This window comes from Papaver somniferum, chromosome 7 (assembly GCF_003573695.1).
Source record: "Papaver somniferum cultivar HN1 chromosome 7, ASM357369v1, whole genome shotgun sequence".
NCBI lineage: Eukaryota > Viridiplantae > Streptophyta > Magnoliopsida > Ranunculales > Papaveraceae > Papaver > Papaver somniferum.
In genome coordinates, this window is record NC_039364.1 from 34,832,241 (window position 1) to 34,845,272 (window position 13,032).

The 13,032-nt window shown below is 34.5% G+C and overlaps 1 pseudogene; it reads left to right on the forward strand.

Annotated features, from left to right (window-relative positions):
• Nucleotides 1-7,062: 7,062 nt before the first annotated feature.
• On the forward strand, nucleotides 7,063-10,522 carry LOC113296953 (annotated as a pseudogene).
• The last annotated feature ends 2,510 nt before the right edge of the window (nucleotides 10,523-13,032 follow it).

A 13,032-nucleotide genomic window follows, 5' to 3' on the forward strand; every position in this document is an offset into this window, starting at 1 on the left:
CACAACCATAGGAAGGGTATTTGGGTACCCAGGTATGCTTCAAACTTAGATAATGTTGGTTGAATTGCTCCAAACTTTCAAAAAAAATGAAATTTTTTATGTAAATTTGGGCCAGTTCGGTTAACCATATGTCAACAACATGTAACCGAACACATCTGAAAGTGTAGTTCGGTTACCATATGTCAAGAACATGTAACTGAACACACCTGAAAGTGTAGTTCGGTTACGTTTTTCAAACACGCAGGTTACCGAACTCGCTCGTTAATGGAGGTTTTGGTCGTACAGTGCAATGTTCGGTTACCTAGGATAAAATGGTAGGTAACCGAACTTTGAACTTGACAATTTATTTGAGTACATCTTGTGTGTTCGGTTAGTCCGCAAACTTCAACGCAACCAAATTCCCAACCGAACTTCAGGTTAAAAGTAACCTAGTGTTAGAAGTTCGGTTGGTTCGCAAACTTCAACATATTTTGCGAATCAACCGAACTGGGCTTATAGGTAGAGTTCGATTACAAAGAAAACTTAATAATTTTTCGAACGAACCGAACTTATGGACTTGTATTGTTCTAATACAAGGAGTTCGGTTAAAAGTATTTTTTTGCCAATCTACCGAACTTTGAGTTCAGTTAAGAAAAAAATAATTTGTGATAACCGAACTTTTTACTGAAAAAAACTCCATTAAACCTCTCTGGAACTTCCATTTTCAACTCATTTTGATGATTAGTTCTCATTTATTCAACCAAAAACGAATGACAAGTAATGGGTTTGTGAGAATATCTTTGTTAATGTTTTAAATTAAGCTATATATATAGTGGTGGTGGTGGTAATCGGAGGTGGTGGTGGTAATCGGTGGTGATAATTGGAGGTGGTGGTGGTGGTAATCGACGGTGGTGGTAATCGGTGGTTGTTGGTGGTGGTGGTGGTAATCGGCGGTGGTGGGTGGTGGTGGTGGTAATCGGTGGTTGGTGGTGGTGGTGGTAATCGGCGGTGGTGGGAGGTGGTGGTAAGAAGAGGTGGTGGTTATATATATCTATATATATATAGAGAGAGAGAGGTGGTTATTGTGTTGGTTTTAAATTAAATTAGGTTAAGGGTAGGTTAGTCATTTCAATGTTCTATGACACCCCTTATAACTATAGGGAAGGTGGCCTAATAAGACCATGGTCCCCCAAAAAAAACCATGGTCCCTAAAAAATCATTCTTCCATAAACCTATTTCCGGGAGGGAAAAATATGGTTTAGTCCAAAATCCTATCCAAATATACTAGTTAGTCCTGACCTATTCAACTAGGTACAAATTAGTCTTTTTTATGGAAAGTACATAAATAACCTTCCTGATTTACAATTTAATCCAAATATTTATAGTTTAGTAGGAAGTGCCTCATGATGATGTCAGTAGTTTTAATTAATATAAAAAAAAATTAAAAACAATTTATCTTTGGAATCATTTGTCCAAAATTCACAAATTTTATATATTCGGAAAGCTCTTTCCGAGAGCTACAAAAAGAGTACCCATATGACTATATAATTTTTGTTTTTAATTTTTTTTTAATTTACACTGGTGTAGATTTAAATACACATCTGCAAAAATCCAGAAAATCCAATATCAATGATAGCCAGACTGCCAGACTATAATAGCCGGATCCGCAGAGGTTAGTTTATCAGTCAACCTGTATTGAGGAAAAACGATAAAACATAAGAAATCGCGGGTTGAAAAAGAAGGGATTAACCTTTCACCAACAACCATATAAGAAGTAAACCAAGAAAACAATCAAAGTAATAAAGTTAGTCATGACTTAAAGAGACACAATCTATTTGGGTCTACAGAACAGGCCGAGCATAGAGAATACCGGCGTACAAGTATGTACAATCTACGACAAAAAACAAAGTAGCGCATTTATTCAAACAAAACAATCCCTGCATTCATCACAGAAAATTTCAGTGAAGAAAATATGCACACATCTACCAAAATATGACTGAACGCTCACCATGGTTCGGAATAGCATACACAACCTTCTCCGACATGATTCATACCCTACATATTACAAACACATAAATAAAAATTATATACGTTGTGCATTAAAGTGTACATGCTATATAAACAAAAACATATACTATTGTACAGACATGTACACCTCTACAGAAATCCTAACAAATCCAACGTCCATACAACTAAACATGACATACATCCATGAGAATGAACAATGGTGTACAACTATGTACAATCTATATAAGTCCAGAAAAAGGATACTACACTTAAAAATAAAAATCTATGCAGTTGCAGCATAAGCTTATCAAGTCAATCTGTGCAGCATAAGCCTTTCTACAGTGCATCAGTAGGCATCTATGCATCATAATTCATAAGCTTATCAAGTCAATATTTTTACCATGTGCAAAAATTTATACACCCAAGTTACTTATGCAAGAATAAGCTTATGAAGTCATTTTTTTCACATGTGCACCAGATTGTATACCCTGGTTATAGTTTATGTGAACCTGCTCGCTCTATGCTACATTGGTATTCAAGCATTTCAATCTTCCCAGATAGTACACACTATAACAATCTAGAGTAGTTGAAAGTAATGGATGATATACCTCTTTGGTATTGAACTGAATGAAAGTGAAACCTCGTGGCTCTCCTCGCTTTGGATCACGAGTGTGCCATAAAAACTTCTCTGACTCGATCCTTCCTTCCATAAGGAGAAAACATCTTGATCAAGACCGACCTATAGTTAGGAATACAAATTCAGCGACTATTAGTACTAGAATAAGGGAGGGAGGGAGTGATACATACTCGGTTATTCTTTGATCAAGATTACTGGTGCATAGCCTTCTTTCAATGGACAAAAATGAAGATTGCAATTTAACGAACACCAGTTGCTACACATTTCTAAGCAAGTCTTTACCGCCCAATTAAACTGTAACAAAGACAGCAAGTAAGTGAATGCAGAAAATATCCAAAATACAGCAATAGATAGAATGACAATCAAAGAAGAGATTGTAGTCGCCGACATTAGTAGGCTATTATACATTATCGTTTTGATCTCATGGCTGCAAACTAGCAAGCGAAGCCAACCTCTTGTATTTCATAAGATCATTTTCACATTTTTCACTCAACCCACTTGATCACTACAATATCTTATAGATTGTTTTAAAAGCTCAATCTTTGTTAAAATAAATCTCCCATGGATTACTCTAACTAGGGAAGATGCATCGACCTCGAAGTCATATTTTTGATCATAATCATATCATGTGTACAACTATGTACACGACATGTGTACAACTATATACACATTAACAATCAACATGTATACAATTATGTACACATTGAGATACCCCTATAACTATCACATGTCAACCAATAATAAAAGTCACACTTGGTGGAATATAAAACTAACCTTGTAGCTAACTCCGTCCGTGAAGTATCATTGATCCTCCACGAGTCAAGATAGCTTCTAGTCTTTGCATATGTGGCATGTCTTCCCTAAAGTCAGATCACATATTTTGCTTTCGCAGCGTTTCCTCGAGGCGCCACAAGGTCTCTCTTTCTTTCCTCAACATCTAAGAATATCCAGGATCAGACTTTAAAACTTGTTTAGCAGTGGTCCAGGAAGTAAGAAAAGTCTTCCCACCTGCACTCACTTGATCACTTGCTTCTGCAGTTAACTTAAGACATCAGCCAACAAAGCTTGGAGATTGAGGCGCACAACCCTGGAAATTTCAACGACATTTTTAAGTCTAATAACAAAATAAAGATAGAATTTAAGGCCAAGCTACATGATAAAAAAGAATTATTGACCTATTTAAAAGCGTAAAGAAATTCAAAATATTTGGCCAATTGGCCACCTCTTGGATGAGATAAAATTAATAAAAACATCACTTAAGCTTCGTCATAAGCACACTAAATAAATGAGTCTTAAACAAGTCACTAACCACAAATTTTAATCGTGACTATCCAATTAAAGAATTCAAAGCAAACTTTGATGTACGACAATATAAGCGAACATGTATCTACCCACAAAAATCAATCATCTTTACCCACAAAACATGCATATATTATTGAGATAACAACTATGTACACACCTATAAAAAAACTAAAAAGTCCATCCATGCCCAAAATGTTAATCTAAAAAAGAAGCAAGAAAATTGAAAATGTTAATGTGTACAACTATTTACACATTGATAATAAACAAGTGTACAACTATGTACACATTAAACTATCTGCACATAATAATCAAATATGCACGTGTACAATTATGTACACATTTAAAATAAACATGTGTACAATAATGTACACATTTGAATTACTGTCGTTACGCTTTGCTATACTATTTGAACTTTGAAATATGGTGATCAACTACTCAGATAACTAAGAAACTGCAGATAACTTCAATAAAAAAATCTAAAAAATACAACATCCACCAATGTGCGGCATCTACAAATTGAACGCGATACTAATGAGGGGGCATATCAAAAATATCAAATCTGAAAACTCATACATGAAGTACATATGACAAAGAGAGATAAAAATGTGGAGAGAAAATTCACAACTAAGTCAAATTCACAAGAAGATCCAGTAACACCAATGTAAAATGCAACCTATACAGTTTCACAATAGAAAAAACAACTTTGCAGCTTTATAAATCTTGATTTAGTTTCTTTAAAGCCAAAACTATGCAGCAAACTAACAAAAACTTATCATTGACTCAATAAAATTGTAAATATGGATGGATAATTGAGACTACCAAAATCAAAAAATAATCTCAATAAACTTATCATTGCAATCACACATAAAAAATACTAGACCATTGTATTCATCTTATCATTCAAAATAGCTAGAACGGAGTTTATCTCCACCAAATAGTATTGTCTGTGTTAGCAAAGTCGGTACAAGAACAAAAATCAACAAAATAATATCTATGACTAGCAAGTATCAAGCTAGATTAAGCTAAAGCCAATTTATTAAGATATCAAAAGGTAGATGTCAACAAAAATTCAAATTCCAATTAAATTTATTTTGGGAACTCCATAGTACGTACTGACTTCAACATATCTATCACTAGCACATACAAACGGAGATAAACCAAAAACCAAGTCGTTCGCCAATATTATCCATTATCTAAACATGCCTAAATTAAATACGCCGAGCAAGAAAATCTACTGCTGAGCATCAAAATGAGCCGTTTCTTTTATGAACCCTCTCATCTTTTTAAAAAAAAAAGCAAGTTACGCTACCGTTACTGACATGTCTGCCCCAGTCGGACAACACATAATGGATATTTTCTAGCTCAAAATTACATCATATCAAATCCAGAGTAACTGTTTCGCATGAAAATGACTTAAGCAACCACTCCCAAACGGAACTCACAATGATTGTATTAGTTCATTTTAACGATTAATACCAAATTCATGCGCGACCAACAATTGAATATAATATATAAACTTGTATCTACCACAGTAACCTTATATATAAAAAAATTTGAGATCAACGGTTAGACGCTGACCTGTTGTACTACAGATCCTCTTAGCAATGAGATTGAGATCAACCCGGAACCAAACGATGATGCAAGTGCGCTAAAGATCGTATCCCATTCATCAAATATCACTTCCAACTACTGATTCCAAGTTGCTCTACATATATTAATGTTAGAGTCCAACTTCATAACAGTCGGTTACTAAAACATATAAGCGGCAAAAAATACAATTTTTATACTAACATCAGTATCTAGCATGAGACAGAAAAATCATACAAAAATCCAGTTCATCAATTAGAAGGTAAGCATGCGTAGTATGCATTGCCTGGCTACATACAAATTCTATAAAATCCATTTTTCTAAGAAATATACACTATTCACCTATTCTAAGTAATGCACTACAAAGAGGTCGTCACTAACAACATGGTCAAAAACGCTACACACAAATTCTAACTAGCTTCTTTACCACAAATAGACACAAAAAAAGAAAAAAGAAAAAAATCTAGTGTATGCTTCAACTTAATTCACCAAATTATTTTAATCCAAGCTTAAATAATAAAGATGATTTTACTTTTCTGCTCAATTAATTCATATGCCATCTTTCTGATTCTTCAAAAAGAGATATCATCATTTTAGGTTACACACATTCTGCCTACAACAATAATTATTGAAATTAATTGCAGTCATATTAGATACTAAATCAAAAAGAGACATCATCGTTTTAAACAAAACTAATTTAGCAAAAAAAAGTTTAGATGATTATAGGTCTGATTTCTTATCATCAGGCGAATAAAAACTCTGACTGAAATCAGAGTAAATAGGTTTTTCAACCCCATAAAAATTCTAAAATCGATTGGCGATCAAATTAAATGATAACCTATCTTTCAAATCGCTTTCAATGATGAAATCTTCAAAATAGTTTGCTCAAATTCATCGATTTCCTCTCAATTTCAAGTTAATCTTCAAGAAAAGAAACTGATGACGACGACTTTGGCTTTTCAAGATCAATCGAGTGTTTGTTTCGTAATTATATTTAGGTTAGAAGATTGAACTTTCACTGGAACGATGAGATTGGGTTTTCTAATTTTTTTTTCTTCGTTCGGGGAGCAGTTTCCACGAATTGAAAATGAAGAAACAGGAGCAAGATTAATCGAGTGTTTGTTTTAGTTGGCGGGTATTTTTGTCATGAAAAAAAATTAGCTTTGGACTGAATCGTTTATAAAAGGACTAACTCATACCAAATTTGGTAAATTTGGATCTCCTAGAACTAGGCTTGAGAGAGCTGGACTAAAGAGTCTAAAGTCCAACAACTATGGGATTAAATGTTAATTTCTACTTTCCCGGATGCATATGGTTTGGCTGAGGTAGACAAACAACGTATGTAGCCCTTATCGAATAGTTATATGCAGATAGCATGAGTGACCACTTTACAGCTAACAGTAAAACAAGTTTAAGAATAAAAGAAATCTAGTTAACTGAACTGGAGTACATTAAAAATATATAACTACTCTGTGAATTTCGGAGTTGTTTGGGTAGAAGTAGAACCCAGAAAAGATGAATCATCGAAACCAAATCCTGTTACTAGTTTTTACAATTTGTTACTTCGTCTCTTTCATTCTCATCATCAACATCCAATGATAACCAGTTCTCATCAGCAGCAGATGGTAAAGTATTAGAGCTTGTTGATTCAAACTTCGATTCAGCAATTGCTTATTTTGATTTCCTCCTCGTTGATTTTTATGCTCCCTGGTGTGGTCACTGCAAGCGTCTCTCCCCTGAGGTATGCTTTCCTTAATTATTTGATTTAAACCCTAAAATTATTCTTCAGTGTTAGATCTTATGTAGATCACACCAGTAGATTTTAATTACCTCATCCACTATTCAAAAATTAAATAGGTTTTGGTTGATGTTCATATAAACATATAATAATGCATCCATTTTCATCTATAAGATGAGAATTGTACTCCTTGTTTATTATTATTTATTTATTTTAATGTTTTTGGATAATATGTTTGCTTTCAGTTTCGCAAGTAAGAACTTCATGTCAGTTGTAAAGTTCAATACTTGATTACCTTTGACTGAATCAGTGACCTGCAACATAAAACCTTAAAGTCTTGATGAGATTTATGTTTCAGCATTATGTAATTATTTCTGCAATTTTGGTCATGTTACTCAACTTACTCTATTATTATACATTGTAAACTGAAAGTTATTTCCCTGTTGGAACGTTGTCTGGTCTTCGTTTGTTGCCGAGGGACTTGTGATAACTCTGTTAAAACTTTGAGCCATGTCGGGAAGTGTTTTAGCCTAAAGATGGATACATTTGTTTTGTTTAGTGTGGGTGTGACTTAAGTGTTTTTTAACACGGGCCTCACATGAGCAGTACAGCCATCTGTTTCACATGCTAGTGATGAGCAGCAAGCTTCTTGTGCACATTTTGAGTAACCGATGGTGCTTCAAGCACAAGAATTTATTAGGTTTAGTGCTTGGAAGGCCTATTTTCAAATTTCAACATTCTTAGGTTGAGATGGTTTCCATGTTGTTACCAATGCTGCTTTAACCAGCACAAGTCTCAGAACCCCTGTCTTTGTAACATATCCTTTAGTTGTTGTTTTTTTGTTTCTATCAAATAACATCTCATAATTGGTCCATCAGATTGACTTGTTGAGGCTTTATTTTGCAGTTAGATGCAGCAGCTCCTGTGCTTGCAAAGTTGGAGAAACCCATTGCCATTGCGAAAGTCAATGCTGACAAGTATACCCGTCTAGCTACAAAATATGAAATTGAGTATGTTACTCCATGTTTACTTGTTCTGTGATGTTTTACCTTTTGATATTCTATGAGGTATATAACTTCAGTATTTGATGATTGTGAAATCTGATGTCTGGAAAATTCAGTAGTTATACTGATTGTTTGCAGCAGAGAACTTTTTATTCTAGGCTTCCCATACTAAATACTTTTACCCAACATACTTGTGTAATGCAGTGGGTTTCCTACTATGATGATCTTTATGCACGGCGTCCCTGTAGAATATAATGGTCCAAGGAAAGCAGAATTGCTTGTTCGGTTCTTGAAAAAGTTTGTTGCTCCAGATGTCACTCTTCTCGAATCTGATAGTGCCATTAGTAACTTCATTGAAATGGCTGGCACAAACTTTCCTATATTTGTAGGCTTTGGGCTGAACGAGTCTGTGGTGTCAGAGTTGGCGATCAAGTACAAAAGAAGGGCTTGGTTTTCTGTAGCCAAAGATTTTTCTGAGGACGCTATGATTACTTACGATTTCGACAAGGTTCCAGCTCTAGTTTCCATGCATCAAAATTACAATGAGCGAAGTGTTTTCTATGGCCCCTTTGAAGGTGTGTATGGGTATGAACTTAATTTGCACGGGTTACATATGTGTCCTGTCATGGTTAAGGTCATAGTTTTCGGTCTCTATATGCTCTTAAGAATCCCTCTTCTTTTGTTTTTGATACTTAATTACTTATCAAAATCTGATGTTTCTAAAGAAATTTGATACATATTACTAATAGTATATCATATAATGGTTCTCCTCATAGGCTTGGTTTCCTAAGATAGCGTGCCACGTGGAAACAGTTGACATGAGCCTAATTGTTAGAAGGTGCTTTATGCGTTTTAAAATTGAGGAAAGAAAGACTATCTGGTTAGTGAACAGTTCAGTTGCGCACAGTTATATGGTTTATAGCGTGTTTTTGATTTTCAGTTCACCTAGTCAACATTCTCTGAAGCCTGTAAGAGCAGTAGTTTTTTCTCATTTCTTGCATGTACTGCGTCTGTTAGTATCTCACATCATTAGTTGATTTAGGATGCTTAAGCGGTAACTTAGTTAGTAGCTTCTTGTGCATCCTATCATGCACGTACCTCTTTCTGTAAATGAAACTGTCACCAGAAAATTTGCATCAACAAACCATTTGTAACCTTGAATTACAGCTTAAAGTTGATTATCTGAGCTGTTTTTATATGGAAAATAAGAGGCTCAAAATAAAGTACTTTAAATGGTTACCATCTGGAAAATATTTATGTAAGATTCAGCATCATGAATCCTTCTTTTCCGTTGAACACTCTATTTAGAACTTTATTATATGTTAAAAGGTATTTGTTTCATATGCTACCGTTTCTTGAGTATTCGTCAACAACACCTTACAAGTTTAACGTTAACTAAACTTTGGTGTCACAGGAGATTTCCTGGAGGATTATATCAAACAAAGTCTGCTGCCTTTGACTATGCCCATAAACTATGAAACACTCAAATTGTTGAAAGACGACGAGAGGAAAGTTGTTCTTAAAATATTGGAGGATGAGTCAAATGAGAGATCAGTTCAATTGATCAAGCTATTGAGGGCTGCAGCATCTGCAGACTGTGACTTAATCTTTGGATATGTCGGGTATAAGCAATGGGAGGACTTTGCTGATACATTTGGCGTCAATAAGAAGACAAAACTGCCAAAGATGATTGTTTGGGATAGAGATGAAGAATACTTCACAGTAAGTTCATCCTTCTCTAGATTTACTTCATTATGTTTCCTCGGCAATTGTTATACATTCCTACAGCTTACTTAACATTCCATTAAATTTGAGGCGTTCCTAAACATATTTTTATCATCTGACAAAAAGGTTGTAGGTTCAGAAAATCTGGAGGAAGAGGATCAAGGGACTCAAATACACGATTCCTCGAAGGATACAGAGAAGGAAGAACAGAGAAGAAATCAATTAGTGGTCCATCAATTATGGGTTTCCTAAATTCATTAGTCGGCATTAAATCTGTATACCTTCTTGTATTTATTGTTGCGGTCATCATGCTTATACAGACCATAAACAAACAAGATGACCAAGACGAGGTTCCTCAGAGAACACAAGCTCATCCTACTGGTGATCAAGGAAGCAGTTCTGCATCCGAGAGTGAAAACAAGCCAGTTTATCGACCTGAGGACAAGGAAGACTAATTTAACTCACAACCTTTTAGTAGGAGACTCCTGATCTGGTTCCCATTTAAAGAAGGTAACGGCACTTGCCTGAACCAAGTCAATATTCACCTTTTTAAGAAATATAACCTATTAGTGAATTCTACTCACCTATTATTACATTCTGAAACTTGCAGGGAAAAAGGAACGAATCAAAGAAAAATCTCAAGAAACTATAACTGAACAAATGTCTACAGCTATGAGACTAAAACTTAGTTCCATTTTATGTGCAGTATGCATTATACGATCCATCGTTTAGAAACGATATTGTATTCTCAATCTCTTCTAAATGTAACCCTTTGGCGATGCTGATGTACTGCAACATTTCATAGTTCTTCTTCGTCCATTTCATAGTTCTGCTTCAGCAGTTGAACCAGAGCATTCCCCATGCTTCATTAAAACAAGACGACACAATTAGTTCTCTGTTCATAACAGAAATCTGTCTAACAAGCACATACGAACACAGTATATAATGTTACAACACCAAACAATTAGTTAATCACCTGTTTTACAAAACCATTGAATAAACCTTAGAAATTAACATGTCGTACCCGAGAACACCATCGAATAAACCTTAGAAATCAGCTATTTAAACCATGCTTGTATCTTCTCTTCCATACCTTCTTCATGTTGCTAGTAAATGGAGAAACCTGAAAACATTATAAAAACTTGATTTAGGGTAAAACCATTAACCCTAAGTACTAAAACACCGTACTCTTCTCTCAGTTTTTCCCTAACAAAGAGACTAAAAACCTAAAAATCCAAGATTTTTAGGCTTCCAACTAGTTACTTGTAGACCCTTATTTTCAATAATTACAAATTTCTAGATTCCTCCCATTCTAGTTCTTTATATAGATAATACAAACTTGACCGTTGAGAAATCTTAACTTTAGGAACAAGTTTTCCTAATTTGGTTCTTAAGTTCCTTAATTTTAGGAACAACTTTACAAAAAGTATTAATCTCATAGAAATCAGGAACACGAAAACTCTTTCGTAATTGGATTGGGAAACCAATCTCAATGTGGAAATGGACCCAAAAAGGAAACATGTTGTTTTACTTACAATTCTCCATCCCGGATCATTCTTTCAAGCATGAGACGACCAACAATGAATCACCTTTATCTTCCACAGAAGTTGTTCACTATCTGTTAGGGCGTTGATCGGTTAAATCACCAGGCGTTAGTCTGTAATGTTTAGTTCCCAAACTCGGGGTCACTTTATTGATTATTAAAGTCAAGTTGGTTAAGCTAGATTAGGTACACAGAAATGTTGAGACTTTCTCTTGTTACTCACGAAGAACCTGAAGACGTATCGACAACAACAAAGATATCATCTTTAAGTTCGGGGTCAGTACTACAGACTTGACTTGTTCCATTTATATCTTTTTTTCTTTCAAGTCATATTCATTGAAAACATAAAATACAAAGTAAAAATTTTCTACAACGACTTTAGTATTGGGGACTTGGTAATTATACTATAATCAAAGTATCATTAAAGAATCATATACTAGTTGTTTCTACAACTTGGGTATATGGAGTTGCGAAGTATAATTTACATATGGACTTCATGTTATTGACATTACAGTAAATAGTAATACATTATTGTTTAGTGTGTTGAACTTGAGGATGAACCCATACCATGAAATTATAGTTTAAGGAAGTAAGACTTGCAAAACTTGTTTCATAGTGAAAAGATGATTCATGATCAAAACTAGAGCCAATCCCTAATAAGGATCTAATCTAGGACCGATCCTAAGTAAGGATCTAATCCAGGACCAATCCCTATTAATCAGGATCTAATCCAGGACCGATCCCTAATGATCAAGTTATAATCCATGACCCGTCCTAACTAGTCTAACTAAACTTTACACTTTCGATGTATTTGTTATCTTCGAGTTTCAGCAGACATGGAGGTGTACATGGGTTAGACTGAGAATATTCATAAATATTGACATAGTGATTTAAACATTAGTACATAGTATTACTAATAGTATATCATATAATGGTTCTCCTTGTGAGCTTGGTTTACTAAGATAGTGTGCCATATGGAAACATTTGGCATGAACCTAATTGTTAGAAGGTGTTTTATGTGAGAAAAGAAAGACTATCTGGTTAGTGAATAATCCATTAATGCACAATTATTTAGTTTATAATATGCCTTTTTATTTTGAGTTCCCCTAGTCAACATTGTTTGATTATAGTTGGCGGTGCCTCATCGGATGGACTCATGTTTGGAGAAAGTGCATGAGAGATAACATATACTTTAAAATTTTAGAAAAATCTTCCTAGGATTTCCTAGGAACTTTCTAGGTTTAGTGTCTTCTGTTGATTATCGAGATGTTATGTTAATAGATCAATATAAAAATCCTTTGGCCATGATTAGTACTATGAAAAATAATGCTCTCTTAGTTCAACAACCTATTAAAGAACCCATCTCCTATGTAGAGATGATATCTGGTTCGAAAAATAAAGGGATTTCTCTTTCTCAATTGCCAAAACCTGCAGTATTATGAAAAAGAATGTTTTATCAATCAAGATATATAAGGAGGAACATCTCAGAGGTGTTAATGAATGCAAAAAC